This window comes from Girardinichthys multiradiatus, chromosome 5 (assembly GCF_021462225.1).
Source record: "Girardinichthys multiradiatus isolate DD_20200921_A chromosome 5, DD_fGirMul_XY1, whole genome shotgun sequence".
Taxonomy (NCBI): Eukaryota; Metazoa; Chordata; class Actinopteri; order Cyprinodontiformes; family Goodeidae; genus Girardinichthys; species Girardinichthys multiradiatus.
Genome location: NC_061798.1, coordinates 9,541,071 through 9,555,595, shown reverse-complemented (window position 1 = coordinate 9,555,595; position 14,525 = coordinate 9,541,071).

Sequence of the window (14,525 nt, the reverse complement as noted above, 5' to 3'; positions counted from 1 at the left end):
AAGTGACTGTGCATTGCATAACAGAGAATCTCTCCATGCAGGAGACTCGTAGATATGCTCAGCTTGTGTGGGAAACACGTGTCCGTTCAGACAGAGCAGGAAAAGGCAAGGTTAGTGTTAAACATTCAAACTGAGAACAGGCCTAAGAAGAAGCGCAAAGTAACTCCCCAAGTGATGCAACAGAACCAGGGGGGTGGCAACTGGCGCCAGCCAAAAGACAAGCCACCAGTTAAAAGACAAACACCTTTTCACAGTGCAACATCAAATTGTAAGGTTGGTGGTAAAGAGTGGAGCCACTCCAAAGATGTCATCAAAAAGGAGGAGTTTGAGATGATCCGCAGATGTATTATAACTGAGGTAACGGCGTTCCTAAAAGACATGGCAAGCTGTGTAGTCCAGAATCAACCCTGTAAAATCTATCAAACAAGGTAGGAAGATGGTAAATAATTTGCAACACTCTATATTCTGTTTTAATCTTTTTCTTTCTTATAATTCTTAACTTAAGAAATTAAAGTTTTAAAAGCAGTATTATTATGGTGTGAAAATTATTACCTTTTCGTTTTGTTTTTGGTTTTTTTAAACATTTTATTAGTGGTAGTCTCTGCCCAAACCTGCCTCACTCCTGTCCAAACACTAACCTCTGAACCAAAAATGAACTGTTGAACTCTGCCTACCTACACAAGAATGCATATATTTTAAAAAAGTTATTGGAAGGAATTGATGGTCACAAATACACACAGACAGTAGTGTATGAAGATAACCAGGGAACAATCGCTTTGGCCAAAAACCCTGTGAGAAGACAGAGGTGCAAACACGTGGATATAAAATTTCATTTTGTAAGGTCTATTGTAAAAGAAGGGAAAGTCTGTCTGCTATATTGCACTACTGATGAAATGGTAGCTGATATTATCACCAACCCTGTTTCTAAGCTAAAACTGAGAAAGTTTGCAGACGTTATGTTTGGTGTTTAAAAGGAGTGAAAGAGTTCCACTTCTGTATTGTGGTTTACAGTGTAACTTCTGTTCAAATTTGTGCAACCTGAGTACAAGTGGGGGTGTTAGGAGATTAAATTTGTGTACTCATGTTAATGCCAAGGTGTATGAAGTGTATTATTACCAAGTGAGGTGTAGTACCTAATTTTCACGGTCAGGGACACGTGTCGTCACGTTCTTTTTTTCTTTCTGTTGAGATTTTATTCAAGAGAGATTTTCACTGTTAATATGACTGAATAAATATGCCACAGAGGCTAAAGAGGATCACTGCCTCTGTCAAATTATTCCTCCAAGTTCAGTGCAAGTGAAGCTGCAGTGCTCAACATCATTTAACAAATTCGGTCTCAGCTCAGTAAGTATCCGTCCAAGTCATCATAAGGCTGTTTATGTACATTAAATCAAATACACTGAATAGTTTAGGGTATAGACTATGGATGGATGCATCATCTGCATTTTAATCTTTGAGTGTCTTTTTATTTCTAGTTCCAATCTCTCTACATTCCGATATTTTTTTATGAATACTGCCCTCTTGTGGAGGCTTTTAGTAACGTTTGTCTATACGTTTTTTGTCATTGTGCAGCACATGAAGCAAATTACAGAACACTCAGGACCAGGATATGAAAAATACATTATTGAATTGAATACCTTTTTAAGCTGATTTCTTTCATGGATGATTTTCCAAAAGAGACCACATAGTAGAAACACAGTTTAATACAAAAATCAAACCTACTCATCTAGAAACACGGTTAACCTGGTTTTCACCACAGCTTTAGGTTGGAAGATTTTCAAAACCAAAGTCAGATTTATAAATTTCCCCAGCAGCAGGTGCTGAAAACTTAAAACATTTATTTTCCTTACAAGTTTTAGTTTTTACTGCTAGTTTCAAAATTAAACATTGAACAAACTACAGCTGATAACTCAAAGGGATATACAGGTCCTTCTTAAAATATTATCATATTGTGATAAAGTTCATTATTTTCCATAATGTCATGATGAAAATTTAACATTCATATATTTCAGATTCATTGCACACTAACTGAAATATTTCAGGTCTTTTATTGTCTTAATACGGATGATTTTGGCATACAGCTCATGAAAACCCAAAATTCCTATCTCACAAAATTAGCATATTTCATCCGACCAATAAAAGAAAAGTGTTTTTAATACAAAAAATGTCAACCTTCAAATAATCATGTACAGTTATGCACTCAATACTTGGTCGGGAATCCTTTTGCAGAAATGACTGCTTCAATGCGGCGTGGCATGGAGGCAATCAGCCTGTGGCACTGCTGAGGTCTTATGGAGGCCCAGGATGCTTCGATAGCGGCCTTTAGCTCATCCTGAGTGTTGGGTCTTGAGTCTCTCAACGTTCTCTTCATAATATCCCACAGATTCTCTATGGGGTTCAGGTCAGGAGAGTTGGCAGGCCAATTGAGCACAGTGATACCATGGTCAGTAAACCATTTACCAGTGGTTTTGGCACTGTGAGCAGGTGTCAGGTCGTGCTGAAAAATGAAATCTCCATAAAGCTTTTCAGCAGATGGAAGCATGGAGTGCTCCAAAATCTCCTGATAGCTAGCTGCATTGACCCTGCCCTTGATAAAACACAGTGGACCAACACCAGCAGCTGACACGGCACCCCAGACCATCACTAACTGTGGGTACTTGACACTGGACTTCTGGCATTTTGGCATTTCCTTCTCCCCAGTCTTCCTCCAGACTCTGGCACCTTGATTTCCGAATGACATGCAGAATTTGCTTTCATCCGAAAAAAGTACTTTGGACCACTGAGCAACAGTCCAGTGCTGCTTCTCTGTAGCCCAGATCAGGCGCTTCTGCCGCTGTTTCTGGTTCAAAAGTGGCTTGACCTGGGGAATGCGGCACCTGTAGCCCATTTCCTGCACACGCCTGTGCACGGTGGCTCTGGATGTTTCTACTCCAGACTCAGTCCACTGCTTCCGCAGGTCCCCCAAGGTCTGGAATCGGCCCTTCTCCACAATCTTCCTCAGGGTCCGGTCACCTCTTCTCGTTGTGCAGCGTTTTCTGCCACACTTTTTCCTTCCCACAGACTTCCCACTGAGGTGCCTTGATACAGCACTCTGGGAACAGCCTATTCGTTCAGAAATTTCTTTCTGTGTCTTACCCTCTTGCTTGAGGGTGTCAATAGTGGCCTTCTGGACAGCAGTCAGGTCGGCAGTCTTACCCATGATTGGGGTTTGAGTGATGAACCAGGCTGGGAGTTTTAAAGGCCTCAGGAATCTTTTGCAGGTGTTTAGAGTTAACTCGTTGATTCAGATGATTAGGTTCATAGCTCGTTTAGAGACCCTTTTAAGGATATGCTAATTTTGTGAGATAGGAATTTTGGGTTTTCATGAGCTGTATGCCAAAATCATCCGTATTAAGACAATAAAAGACCTGAAATATTTCAGTTAGTGTGCAATGAATCTAACATATATGAATGTTAAATTTTCATCATGACATTATGGAAAATAATGAACTTTATCACAATATGCTAATATTTTGAGAAGGACCTGTACAGTACAGACCAAAAGTTTGGACACACCTTCTCATTCAAATAGTTTTCTTTATTTTCATGACTATGAATATTGTAGCTTCACACTGAAGGCATCAAAACTATGAATTAACACATGTGGAATTATATACTGAACAAAAAAGTGTGAAACAACTGAAAATATGTCTTATATTCTAGGTTCTTCAAAGTAGCCACCTTTTGCTTTGATTACTGCTCCGCACACTCTTGGCATTCTGTTGATGAGCTTCAAGAGGTAGTCACCTGAAATGGTTTTCCAACAGTCTTGAAGGAGTTCCCAGAGATGCTTAGCACTTGTTGGCCCTTTTGCCTTCACTCTGCGGTCCAGCTCACCCCAAACCATCTCGATCGGGTTCAGGTCCGGTGACTGTGGAGGCCAGGTCATCTGGCGCAGCACCCCATCACTCTCCTTCTTGGTCAAATAGCCCTTACACAGCCTGGAGGTGTGTTTTGGGTCATTGTGTCTGTTGAAAAATAAATGATGGTCCAACTAAACGCAAACCGGATGGAATAACATGCCGCTACAAGATGCTGTGGTAGCCATGCTGGTTCAGTATGCCTTCAATTTTAAATAAATCCCCAACAGTGTCACCAGCAAAGCACCCCCACACCATCACACCTCGTCCTCCATGCTTCACGGTGGGAACCAGGCATGTAGAGTCCATCCGTTCACCTCTTCTGCGCCACACAAAGACACGGTGGTTGGAACCAAAGATCTCAACCTTGGACTTATCAGACCAAAGCACAGATTTCCACTGGTCTAATGTCCATTCCTTGTGTTCTTTAGCCCAAACAAGTCTCTTCTGCTTGTTGCCTGTCCTCAGCAGTGGTTTCCTAGCAGCTATTTTAGCATGAAGGCCTGATTCACACAGTCTCCTCTTAACAGTTGTTCTAAAGATGTCTCTGCTGCTAGAACTCTGTGTGACATTGACCTGTTCTCTCATCTGAGCTGCTGTTAACCTGTGATTTCTGAGGATGGTGACTCTGATTAACTTATTGTCTGCAGCAGAGGTGACTCTTGGTCTTCCTTTCCTGGAGCGGTCCTCATGTGAGCCAGTTTCTTTGTAGCGCTTGATGGTTTTTGCGACTGCACTTTGGGACACTTTCAAAGTTTTCCCAATTGTTCGGACTGACTGACCTTAATTTCTTAAAGTAATGATGGCCACTCATTTTTCTTTACTTAGCTGCTTTTGTCTTGCCACAATACAAATTCCAACAGTTTATTCAGTAGGACTATTAGCTGTGTACTGTATCCACCTCCTGCACAACACAACTGATGGTCCCAACCCCATTTATAAGGCTTGAAATCCCACTTATTAAACCTGACAGGACACACCTGTGAAGTGAAAACCATTTCAGGTGACTACCTCTTGAAGCTCATCAACAGAATGCCAAGAGTGTGCGGAGCAGTAATCAAAGCAAAAGGTGGCTACTTTGAAGAACCTAGAATATAAGACATATTTTCAGTTGTTTCACACTTTTTTGTTCAGTATGTAATTCCACATGTAAAATCTTTGAATTACAAAGATGATCCTGCCGAGCTCTTGTGTGCACTTTGGTCCGATCCAAAACCACATCATGACACTGCTTAGTCAATCACTTAACCTGGATGGCAATAAATTGACCTCCGGTAATAAAGTTAAAAACCTTGGTGTTATTTTTGACCAGGACATGTCATTTAAATCCCATATTAAACAGGTTTCCAGGGTTTCCTTTTTTCATTTCCGGAACATTGCCAAAATTAGAAATATCATGTCCAGGAGTGACGCTGAAAAACTAGTCCATGCATTTGTTACTTCAAGGCTGGACTATTGTAATTCTTTACTATCAGGATGTCCACAAAATGGAGTTAAAAGCCTTCAGCTGATTCAAAACAAGAGTTCTGATGAAAATTAAAAAGAGAGATCATATTTCTCCTACTTTAGCTTCCCTTCATTGGCTCCCTGTTAAATCCAGAATATAATTTAAAATTCTCCTCCTCACATATAAAGCCCTTAATGATCTAGCTCCATCATACATCAGAGATCTGATTGTTCCATATTTTCCTAACTGAGCACTTCGTTCTCAGACTGCAGGTTTACTAGTGGTTCCTAGAGTCTCTAGAAGTAGAATGGGAGGCAGATCTTTTAGTTATCAGGCTCCTCTCCTGTGGAACCAGCTCCCATTTTAGTCCGTGAGGCAGACACCCTGTCTACTTTTAAGGCTAGGCTTAAAATCTTCCTTTTTGATAAAGCTTATAGTTAGAGGGGCTTAGGTTATCCTGAGCTATCTCTGTAGTTATGCTGCTATAGGCTTAGGTTGCTGGAGAACATAATGACCACTTTCACTCTCTGCTACATTCTCACACTACTCCCCAATTTTGCATTATTTGCTGTTATTTCAGCTTTTTACTTTATGTTCTCTCTCTTTTCTCTTCCTAGTAGCTATACCTGGCCTGACTCTGTATCTACCTGTGACACAATCAAGGAAGGTGGCATTGCCCAAGCGTCTGCTGCCAACAACTTAATGCTCACCTTCTACCGATGATACACTTGGCCCTGTCTTTCAGTGTTTAACCCTGTTTTTCGCCTAGTCATAGCTACTGACTAAGCTTTTATTGTGACTAACTGTATGTGCTCTCTCAACCTCTAAACTTGAAAACTGGCTCAGTTTATCTGTTTTGTCTTCCTAGATGAAGCCTCTAAAGGAGCTATATCCATCAACATTTTATTTTCCTTCCCATAGAAAGTACTCCTGGATCTTGCTTCTGTGTTCTTTTTGTCTCTGCTCTGTTCTCTCAAACTCCCAGTCGGTCGTGGCAGATGGCCGCTCACACTGAGCCTGGTTCTGCTGGAGGTTTCTTCCTGTTAAAAGGGAGTTTTTCCTCTCCACTGTCGCTACATGTATGCTCAGTATGATGGATTGCTGCAAAGTCAATGCCAGTGACTGTCCACTGTCTCTACATGCTCATCCAGGAAGAGTGAATGCTACAAGTCACTGACTCGATGCAACCTGCTGGGTTTCCTTAGATAGAAAAACTTCTTAACCAATTTGAATAAATAACTGAATCTGACTGAACTATTTGATAGCTAAGATTAATTGGAATGTATGTCCCTGACTTGAAATCTGTATGATTCGACTGAATTGATTTTGTGAAGTGCCTTAAGACGACGTGTTGTGAGTTGGCGCTATATAAATAAAACTGAATTGAATTTAACTGAATTCAATTACTTTAAGGATTCTAAAATACAAAATATTTAAAGTTATTTTACAATTTATTGTTTGCTACATGATTGCATATGTGTTCATTCACTGTTTTGATGCCTTCATTTAGAATCTATGCACAATGTAGTGCTTATTGTGTCTTTTCAATTTCCCGCATGTTGTTTCTCATCCATGAAAGCTTTTCTGCCCCGAAATTTAATGCTGGACACCCTTTCTTCCCGTGTACCTGTTGATGCGGAATGCTGAACGGACACCCCACCCTTTTAACCAGTGATTAATTTTTCTTTGCACAGATGATGTAAACATGGTGGGTTCCACAGACCATAAGCACTCTCAAACCTTTAAACTCCAAAAGATGTCACTGTAGATCACTACCTGCCACACTCATGACCATTTACTGTACCATTCTAAAGCAGCAGATGGTCCCATTACGGTTTGAATTATGACCCTTTGCAGATCTGATCAGTATAAAATTCAGACAAGCCTAACCACAACCATTGACTCCTGGCATTAAAATCCATCCTGAGTGATCAGATCATAGTTACAAGCTTTACATGCAAATAAACAAACAGCGATGTGTGTCTGTGACTGCCAGCTGAGCAAACAAGAATCAGAATCAGCTTTATTGCCAAGTTTGTACATACAAACAAGGAATTTGACTCCGGTACACTCTGCTCTGTGGTTTTGTTTTTGTATTACAGAATATACATATTTACAATGTACAATATACACATATATAAATAAAAAGGTGCATTTGCAACATCTGTATGCTGTTGTTTTGTACTCTATTGAATGTTCATCAGAGAAACAGCCTGGGGAAGAAACTGTCTCTGTGGCGGCTGGTTTTAGTAAACAGTGCTCTGTAGCGGCGGCCTGAAGGTAAAACTCTAAACAGTTTATGTGCAGGGTGTGTGGGGTCTGCAGAGATTTTTGCAGCTCTTTTCCTGACCCTAGACCTGTATAAGTCCTGGATGGAGGGAAGGTCAGCTATGATTATTCTCTCTGCAGTCCTGATTATTCGTTGCAGTCTGGACCTGTCCTGTTTTGTGGATGAGCCAAACCACACTGAGATGGATGAAGACAGGACAGATTGAATGATGGCAGTGTAGAAGATGACCAGCAGCTCCTGTGGAAGGTTGAACTTCTTGAGTTGCCTCAGGAAGTACAGTCTTTGCTGGACCTTCTTTCGAACAGTGTCTATGTGTGAAGACCATCTCAGGTCCTCAGAGCATGGTGGTTCCTAAGAACCTGAAGTGGTCCACGGCCGATACAGTGTTGTTGAGGATGGTGAGGGGGTGTATGGGGGTGGTGTTCTCCGAAAGTCCACCAGGGTGGACTTTCTTGAGTGGATTCAGTTCAAGGTAGTTCTGACCGCACCAATGTACCAGCCGATCCACCTCCTGTCTGTATGCAGACTCATCACCATCCTGGATCAGTCCAATGACAGTGGTGTCATCTGCAGACTTAAGGAGTTTCACGGACGAGTCCGATGAGGTGCATTCATTTGTGTACAGGGAGAAGAGAAGAGGGGATAGAACACACCCCAGGGGGGCACCAGTACTTATTGATCTGGATCGGGAGAAGATGCTCCCCAGTCTCACCTGCTGCTGTCGGTCCGTCAGGAAGCTGTTGATCCACTGACAGGTGGAGGCTGGGACGTTGAGCTGGGTGAGCTTCTGGTGGAGGATGTCTGGTATGATGGTGTTGAAGGCCGAGCTGAAGTCTACAAACAGGATCCTGGCATACGTCCCTGGGTGGTCGAGGTGTTGCAGGATGAAGTGTAGACCTAAGTTAACAGCATCATCTGCTGACCTGTTTGCTCGGTAAGCAAATTGCAGGGGGTCCAGCAGGGGGCCTGTGATATCTTTCAGGTGCTTCAACACCAGCCGCTCAAAGGATTTCATGACCACAGACGTCAGGGCTACAGGCCTGAAGTCATTTAATCCTACGATGGTGGGTTTCTTGGGAACCGGGATGATGGTGGATCGTTTGAGGCAGGAGGGAACCTCACATTTCTCCAGTGACTTGTTGAAGATCCTTGTGAAGATCAGAGCAAGTTGATTTGCACAGGTTTTCAGGCATGATGGGGAGACGTTATCAGGTCCTCCAGCTTTCTTTGTTTTCATGCGCTGAAAGAGCCTGTTTACATCTTCCTTGGAGATCTTTAGTGCAGGCAGAGGATCTGAAGGTCGGGGGTTGGTTACTTTATGGGAGGAATTTGTTCCTGAATGGGATGTAGAGGAGATGATTTGAGGTGTGAATGGCTTCTTGTCATGTCTGCAGTAGAAGCCATTCAGACGGTTGTCCAGGAGACGACTCTGTTCAGGATGGGTGGAGGGGCTCCTATAGGCAGTCAGGTTTCTCAGACTGGTCCATACAGCTGAAGTGTCACCAGTAGAAAGGATGTTCTTAAGCTTCTCACTATAGCTTCTCTTAGCTGCTTTGATCTCTTTTGTTAGTTTGTTCCTGGCCTGCCTGTACCACGTCCAATCTTCACTGCTGTGAGCTTCTTCCTTTTCCCTGCGCAGATTCCTGAGGTGTTGAGTAAACCATGGCTTGTTATTCCCAAAGGTGCAGAAGGTCTTGGTCTGCACACACATGTCCTCACAGAAACTGATGTATGATGTCACCACATCAGTTAGTTGGTTTAAGTCAGTGGCTGAGGTTTCAAAAACAGTCCAGTCTGTGCATTCAAAGCAGGCCTGTAGCATCTGCTTTGATTCCTCAGTCCACTTCTTAACAGTGTGAACCTTGGGTTTGGAAGTTCTTAGTCTCTGTCTGTAGGTTGGGATGAGGTGGATTAGATAATGATCCGAAAAACCCAGAGCAGCCCTGGTAACAGCATGATATGAGTCCTTTAAAGCTGTGTAACAATGGTCCAGTGTGTTTTTGTCTCTGGTGGGACACTTAATATGCTGTCTGTATTTGGGGAGTTCATTGGAGAGGTTTGCTCTGTTAAAATCTCCCAGTATTATGATGAAAGAGTCCGTGTATTTTTTCTCCATGTCGTTAATCAGCTCAGCGAGATGTTTTTCAGCAGCAGAAGTGCAGCCATGCGGTGGAAAATATGAGCCGATTATTATAAACGAGGAAAACTCTCTCGGTGAATAAAACGGTTTACAGTTTATGGAAAATGACTCCAGATCAGGACTACATGTTTTCCCAGCACTTTTACGTCTCTGCACCAACCTTCATTTATATAAAAGCAGATTCCGCCACCTCGTTTCTTCCCCGATAGCTCCGCGCTGCGATCCGCTCTGAACAGCTGGAAGTCCGGCAACAGCAGTGGGCAGTCCGGGATGTTTTCACTCAGCCATGTCTCGGTAAAGCAGAGAACCGCTGATCCGCGGAGGTCTGAGTTTTTACCGGTGAGGAGAAGCAGCTCGTCCATCTTGTTGCTTAGAGAGCGGACATTTGCCAGGTGGATTGAAGGCAGTGGTGTGCGAAGTCCTCTTTTGCGGAGCTTTACCAGCGCGCCAGCACGCTTTCCCCTTCGACGCTTCCTGCGCAGGATCCCGTATAGAGCCGCAGCTCCGCTTGCCAGGAGCTCAGTGAACCTCGGAACGATGAAAGATGGTGAAAAAATCCCAAGAGAGGACTCTCTGATGTTGAGAAGTTCCTCTCTACTGAATGAGACCACAGAACTGTGGCTCGGAAAAACATAAAAACACACAAAATACAAAAACAAAGAAAGCGGAGCTCCGAGGCTGCCATCGTCGGCCTATTAAAATATAGTTTTCCTTTTACACTGCTGCAAAATCCTCATTGAGGAGAAGCGAGCTCACTGACTGGGTGCACTCAGCACAGGAATTTGCCTTACAAGGAAGTGCTCAGACATTGTTCCCTCATGATGACAAGCTCGGATTCCTCCTGCATGTCAGCTGAGCATTCTCTCCGGTACTGTAAGTACCATCATTCCTTTCTCTCTGCCTTCCAGTGTTACAAATGGTTCAGAAACCATATATGCTTCGAGTGTTACTTGATCAAACTGCGTGCTTCCGCCTACCCACAACTCCTGCCTGGTTTAGGTTTAACCAGCACGCTACATACAAACATCTATCTCAGTATCCGTGCGTTCAGTCTCATCGCTGACATCAGCTGTTCTACTGCGGTGCTGTTTTGTGGGTTAAAATGAATCCGCTAATTCTGCCCTTTGACAAGACCCACATTTGGCTATTTACTCTCCATTTCCCCTCACATATCATGTACACGGGTTGGACAATGAAACTGAAACACCTGGTTTTAGACCACAATCATTTATTAGTATGGTGTAGGGCCTCCTTTTGTGGCCAATACAGCATCAATTCGTCTTTGGAATGACATATACAAGTCCTGCACAGTGGTCAGAGGGATTTTAAGCCATTCTTCTTGCAGGATAGTGGCCAGGTCACTACGTGATACTGGTGGAGGAAAACGTTCTTGTATACGTTCTTAAATTCTTGTATTTTAAGAAATTGTGTGAATTCATTCCATGTGTGTGCAGAGTTTTTGCTGTTCAATAATGTAAGAGCTCGTCTCACACCTTTCTATTTTGTCCTAATACCATCCCCTTACTGGCCTGGTATTCACCAGTATTCTCAGATTCATAATCCCAACAATCTTAGGGTTAGAATTAGAGAAGTCTTTCCCCTGGGATCCTGATACTGGTGGTGGAGTAGAGGCCTGAGGAGATAAGGGAGTCAGAAGGAGCTTGAAGCCTGATGGTGGAGATGAGGTGGAGGAGGGATGAGGCGTGTGCCTGACAAGGCGCAGAGAGAGATTGATCTAGAGAGAATGTGATGAGAAGAAACGTGGGAGACATAATGGATAACATTATCTGACGGATGTTGGAGAATGGGCACCTTGAAGAAAATGAGGGGAAAGAATGAGGTTTACATAGCAAGGATAAGTTTAAACTGAAAAGGCCAACTACCACCAGTAAATGCAGAAGCTCTTACCTAAGAGCTGATAGATCATTGGGCAGAAAGCACCGAATAAACGTTTGGGTGGACATATGAAGAGATTGCTGAAGTTGAGCTGCAGCCGAGTTGTTGTAGGGAAGCTGTGGAAACTCCTTGGGTAGCTACTGAAGTGGCAGCCCCAATTCTAAATGAGTAACCTGAGAACTGACTAGGGGGAATGTTGCATTGAACAAAGTACTCGTCATTTTCCGCTTTATCCGGGACCGGGTCGCCATGGCAGCAGACTCAGCAGAGACGTCCCTCTCCCTAGACACCTCCTCCAGCTCCGCCGGGGGGAGCCAAAGGCGTTCCGAGGCCAGACGAGAGACATAGTCCCTCCAGCGTGTCCTGGGCTGTCCCCTTGACCTCCTCCCGGTGGGATGTGCCTGGAACACCTCCCAAGGAAGGTGTCCAGAAGGCATCCGGTATAGATGCCCGAGCCACCTCAACTGGCTCTTCTCAATGTGGAGGAGCAGCGGCTCTACTCCGAACCCATCCCGGATGGCCGAGCTCCTCACCCTATCTCTAAGGGAGTGCCCGGCCACCCTATGGAGGAAGCTCATTTCAGCCGCTTGTATCCGGGATCTCGTTCTTTCGGTCATGACCCAAAGTTCATGGCCATAGGAGAGGGTAGGAACATAGACCGACCGGCAAATTGAGAGCTTCACTTTTCGGCTCAGCTCTCTCTTCACCACAGCTGACCGGCACAGCGCCCCCATTACTGCGGCAGCTGTACCTATCCGTCTGTCGATCTCCCGCTCCATTCTTCCCTCACTCGTAAACAAGACCCCGAGATACTTAAACTCCTCCACTTGAGGCAGGAACTCCCCTCCAACCTGAAGAGGACAAGCCACCCTTTTCTGGTCAAGAACCATGGGCCCGGACTTGGCGGAGCTGATCTTCATCCCAGCTGCTTCACACTCGGCTGCAAACTGCCCCAGCGCATGCTGTAGGTCTTGGCTAGAGGGGGCCAGCAGGACCACGTCATCTGCAAAAAGAAGAGACGAATTGCTCTGGTCCCCAAACCAGACCCCCTCCGGCCCTTGGCAGCGCCTAGAAATCCTGTCCATAAAAGTTATGAACAGGACCGGTGAAAAAGGGCAGCCCCGCCGGAGTCCAACATGCACCGGGAACAGGTCCGACATAGTGCCGGCAATGCGAACCAAACTCCTGCTCCGCTTGTACAGAGACCGGATGGCCCCTAATATAGAGCCCCCAACTCCATATTCCTGGAGCACCCCACATAGGGCACCACGAGGGACACAGTCGAATGCCTTCTCCAGGTCCACAAAACATGGATCGGTTGGGCAAACTCCCACGAACCCTCGAGAACTCTCCTCTCCAATACCCTGACACAGTCGAATGTTTTCTCCAGGTCCACAAAACACATGTGGACCAGTTGGGCAAACTCCCATGAACCTTCGAGTACCCTGTAGAGGGTATAAAGCTCCACCATTGATGCATCTACAGAGGAATCACAAGTATTCTGTGGCCTTCGACAGTGCAAGAAACAATTTGTTTTCCGGTGCTTTTACTACACCAACAAAATGAAGCCTATGTCTTTCTTTGATGCATAAACCTTACAAATTGAATTTAATCATTAATTCCCACCAAGTATGAAGTCATGACTCAGATTATTTATCAAAAATATATTCCTTACTTTTGGCATATCTTCAACTCTCAGCTAGCTTAATGGCACCAGGGAAAGCTTTCAATGTAATAAATCACCAATGATTCTGCATGCAAAACAAATTATTTAAAAAAAGTTTAAACAATTTTATTAACTTTTTAATAGTAAAACACAGAAATCTAAATGTCATGCTTCATCCTTAATTATTATACAAAAAACATGTTTTTAACACAGGAATCACTAGAAGCCTTTTGATTCCATTGTTTCTGAAACAGCGTTAAAACTCAAGAAGGGAGGTGCTGAGCATTTCCATGAAAGCAAAGGACTGTACAAACCTGGTAGGTGGGCAGAGTCAGGCTTAACTAATGTCTGATGGACAGCCTATGGGGGTTCCCACAGTTTCAACATTTCAACCCATCTTAGTGTGCCTCAAACTGCAAAACTGTTAACATGCACCTACCTCAAAAACAAGCTGCTTCCTAACTTTCCTGAAAGCTCAAGGTTTTAATCAATCTGGGATTTGTAAACGTAATTCTAAACATGGATTACTGTGCCATGCAAGACATAAACATTCATTCCATCAAAACAAAGACAAAACATCAAAGACAGACAAATGGCCAAATTCGAAGCTACAAGAATTCAAATCAAATTTTAACAATCTATTTTTAAAATATGTTTTCTCAGCCATATCTCTTAAAACTGTAATTGATCAATTTTGTTATGACAATCGCCAGGATCCTGTTTAAGATGAGTGCAACTCCGTAATAACAATAACTACAATCCTGAGGGTTATTGTTATAATTCTCTTTTTGTTTGGTTCAATTTGATCGCAGCTGTATTCCAGAATTTCTCTGCTCAGGTTAACTGCAAAGAAGTATTTTAAGCCGTTGTTGACATTTTTATGGTATATCCAAACAAAACAAAACTGCAGTGTTTGACTTAATCAGAAATTAAGATAAGAAGCTTGACTGCAAACTGGACTTTTTTCGCACATAGTGCTTCAAAAGGAGAACAGACATAACTTTCTTTAAATTTGGCTATTTAAATTTTGAGAGCTGGGGAGAAAATTATTACTAGAACCCATCTTTTACAATCTAAATGCTGATAAATGTTCCAATATTTTATGTGTTAGTAATCTGAAATTACCTTGTGTTCCTTTGTACTCCTAGGTATTCTTTCAATCTTTAAACCCTAAGAAGTCAAACAAG